The sequence below is a fragment of the Bos taurus genome, chromosome 15 (genome assembly GCF_002263795.3).
Source record: "Bos taurus isolate L1 Dominette 01449 registration number 42190680 breed Hereford chromosome 15, ARS-UCD2.0, whole genome shotgun sequence".
NCBI lineage: Eukaryota > Metazoa > Chordata > Mammalia > Artiodactyla > Bovidae > Bos > Bos taurus.
In genome coordinates, this window is record NC_037342.1 from 30453181 (window position 1) to 30457397 (window position 4217).

Below are 4217 nucleotides of genomic sequence, written 5' to 3' on the forward strand. Positions count from 1 at the left end.
ACCACCTGCTCTTTGCCTCTCCAGGTCCGCTCTCCACCCTTCCCCACCTGCTCCGCCCCAACATGCACAGCATCCACAACTTCCTTGCTCTCTGGCCCTGGGTGGGGCTGGGCCAGCGGGCAGCACCAGCAGGATATCAGAGCTCAGGAGAGCAGTGAGCCTGGGATTGAGTCCCCTGACTCCTTTTCCGCAGCATCCCCATCAGCTGGCCGTGTTCCTCCATCAAGAGCCACAGCTCCTATCAGGTGGTCCCCTACCCCTGCTCTGAACATGACTCTCTCTCTGTGCCAGTAACTACCTGCTTCTGCCCTTGTCCCTTCAGACCCAGGGAAGGGCAGAGACCCTGCTGTGGCTAGTCTAAGGGCAGTGTGCCGACTGTGGTTAGTTTCCTTAAACTGCACCCGCACCTCTGTACACAGTTCCCAACTCTTTTTATAGTCTGGAGACTAGGTGTGCCATTGCCCCTTCCTGTCCTCCCTTCCCCTCCTCCCTTCCCCTCCCTGGGTCCCCAACGGACTTTACCGCTTGAAGATTTCAAGGAGGTAACACACAAGTGCCTGACACAGTCCTTGGGACAAAGCAGGGTCTTCTCACATGTCGGTTCCTCTTTTTTCGGGGCCCTGAAGGGACTGTTGAAAGACATATGTGGGAGGTGGGGTCTCAGTGGGGAGATGCTGAGCTTTGCAGGACGATGAAGCCATGAGGAGGAGGGACAGCTGCAACTCAGAGCAGAGTGAGAGGGTCTCAGGTCCCCTCTTCCTCCCCACCCATGTCCTGAACTCAGAAACCCGAGTGATGGGGGCTCCCAGACTCTAGCTTGTCTCAGAGCCTGCAGGGCATGGGGTGGGGAGGGGGTGAAGGTGGCAGGTGGGGACAGGGAGAGGGGACGAGGCATCCCACAACTTGCTCTTCAGCTTTTCTATCTGATAGCACTTTGCAGCTCCTCGGTCCCCGTTTCCCCCAGGCTGCAACCAGGCTGACACGTAGCTGCACTCCCGCCCCGCCCCATCCCAGCAGCAGCCTGGCAGCCTCTGTCCAGGCCCTGGCCTGGCAGCGGGAGACAGGGCTGTCAGACTGCATCACATCAGTGCCTGAGCTGGGACTCCAGCTGGGCCAAGTGACCTTGTAGAGTTTTGAGGATCATGGGCGGCAGGAAAGAGAGATAAACAGGCTGGATGGATTTACAGTGTCTTCCCAGTTGGAGGGAGGTGGGAGCCAGGCCTCCCTTGAACACCAGTTCTTCCAACTCACAATGACTTCTTCTGGATCTGTACTTTTGGGGACCCTCGTGGCTCAGATGGTAAAGAATCTTCCTGCAGTACAGGAAACCTGGGTTTGATCCCTGGGTTGGGAAGATCCCCTGGAGAAGGAAATGGCAACCCATTCTAGGATTCTTGCCTGGAGAATTCCATGGACAGAGGAGCCTGGTGGGCTACAGTCCTTGGGGTCACAAAGAGTTAGACACGACTGAGCGACGAACATATATTATATATATAGCTGCGGCAGGTGGAAGTCAAACTAGACTTCAGGGTGAATTTTCTGAGTCTAAAGGCTGTGGAGAATTCATTGTCAAAGAAAGTGGAGATTTCTTCTTTCAGGTAGTGAAGGATCCAACTCCTCTTGGAGCCCATGTCTTCTGATGAGTGGCTGAATAATCACAATTTACTCTGCCAAGCACCATGGGGTATTAAATGCATGATCCCTCTTGAACTTCACAGCATCCCATAAAGCAGGAATATTTAGTTGTATTTACTACAGTGGAGGAACCAAAGGCCCAGAGAAGGTTAAATGAACTGTTCAAGAGGCAGGAAGGAGTGGACTCAAACACAACTTGGCAGACTCCACAACCAGATACACTCTTTCCCTACAGGTCATTTTAAATCAGGAGATCATTAATTTGTCTTCCTCCTCCTTCCCCCTCAGTGATTGTGGGTAGCATAGAAATCAAAGTTCAGTCCAGATTTTGGCTATATCTCATCTAACTCAACTTCCTGGAAGAGGTGGGAGGAAGGAAGGACAAAGGTGTAATCCTCTCTGTTGACTGGTGCGCAAAGAGGAACACCCATCTAGAGGTCAGCGATCTGCAGCAGCGTGGTCCTTGTCCATCACTCTCCCACCTCCCTGCTTCTGTCCTGCGGCTCAGTCATCATTTTCCTTTCCCCCATCCCTTTGCTATCTTGGCACACGGGTGATCTCAGTTAGACTTTGGGAAGGACTTTCCAAGTCTTTCGTTGAGAAGTTTCTTGGACAATTTATATACTTCCAAGGAGACCATGGTGTGGGTCAGTTTGCTATTTCTTGCTTTTGTGTTTAGACTGAGCCGGCTTTGTTCTTCTTTGTTCTCGCCTTTTCCCCTCGTTGTCTACACACTTCCCTGACACAGAGCAGTCGCCCCATGGAGCATGGCCCCGAAGCCGAGGGGTGGAGTAGAAGCCGTGTTCGGGGCGATCGTGACATAGTCTTGAAAAAACTCCATCTGTCATCTCTGGCCTTTTACTGTTGTAACAGCACTTACGGTCCCAGCCAACTGCTGAGGAATCTGTCTGTGGTTTAATTAGCCTATAACTCCAGCCTCCCCCACCACACAAGAAAGCAATAAACAGCTTCCTTCCTCTTAGTGGGGCTGGGCAGCCATGGCAGGGGGAGCCATATGAGGCTTGGGGCCAGTGAGGTCTTAAAGACAAATGAAGGACTCGGGGACCTGCAGGGAAGGACTCTACACTCGTGCCTCCCTTCCCTGCTAAGGTCATGAGAGACCAGCCAGTGTGCTTCAGGGGAAAATAACCACAATAATAGAACAATTCCTTGTATCCATAGAGAGCTTTCCAGACACCAAGAGCTTTCCCAGACTCTCTTTCTAGGTACCACTCGGAACCTCAGTTTCTTCTTCTGTGAAAAGAGGGCTTTGGGCTCAGTGATTCCTGAGGTCTCTTCTCTATCTGGACCCGCTGTGGGTTCCACAATCCTAACAAAATCCCTGTGATGTGCCTGGAGCGGGTGTCATTAGCCTCATCCTATAGTTGAGAATGGGCCTCTCCCGTGGCTAAGCAGTAAAGAATCTGCCTGCAATGCAGGAAATGTAGGAGATGCGGGTTCAGCCCCTGGGTTGGGAAGATCCCCTGGAGGAGGGCATAGCAACCCACTCCAGTATTCTTGCCTGGGGAATCCCATGGACAGAGGAACCTGTTGGGCTATTGTCCATAGGGTTGCAAAGAGTTGGACATGACTGAAGTGGCTGAACACGTAGTCATACATGCATCATTGAGAGTAACCAGGAGCAGAGAAGGGAAGCAGTTCACTCTAGAGTACTCACAGAACCCTGCCAGGGCCAGGCCTGGAACCGCAGGAGATAGGAAGAGAGAAAGATGGATCTTGATATCTGCCTTCTTAACTCAAGGAGGTGGGAGGTGGGAGGGCAGGGTCTGAGGGCCATGAAGCTGCCCCCCTGGACCATTTTGAAGGAATCTGCCCTACCACTCTGCAAGAGGGTGTGGCTAGGGAGCTCACGTGGTGGGGAGAGCAGTATCCACCCAGGAATCCACACCTCAGGGTCCTCCTTAGAATGTCCACTCCCTGGACGGTCTATCCTGTTCACTGCTACACCCCACAGCCTAGAACAGCACCTGGCAGGTGAGGGATGCTCCAAAAGTGCCAGTCAGTGGATGAGTGAGTGAATGGGCCTGTGCCCCTCTGATCCCAGGGCCCCTGCCATGACGCCCTGCCGCCTTTGTGCAGAGCCCGGACACAGGAGCCACGTGAGTGCTGTTGGCTGAAGACAAGGTGAGGCTAGGGCTTGGGAGGCGTGCTGGATTGTTACCTGTGGGAGGCTGCTGGCTCCCTGCGAGAGAGCCCCAGGGGTTCTGAGCTGACTGTGGTCGTGCATTTAGATGCCAGCCATTGGCGTTGCTGTCCAGATAGGGTTTCTTTCCTCAGAGATCACTGATGTATCGTGCCCCTGTAATTGTGTATTGTATTTTGGCGGTGGTGCATCCAGAGGAGATTGGAAATCCAGATCGAACCCTCCCTCCCTGACAGAACATCCATCACACACTCTGAGGGGCTGGGGGCAGTGAGGGGACAGTGTGCGGAAGTTGGGGGGTGCTCAGATGCAACCAGAAAAGTGGGGAGTCCTGCAGGAAAGAGTTTTCTTCCGAGCTCAGAATCCTTCTTGGCCCAGCGTCTTCGGCTAACAGCACTCACATGGCTTCTGTCCCTCT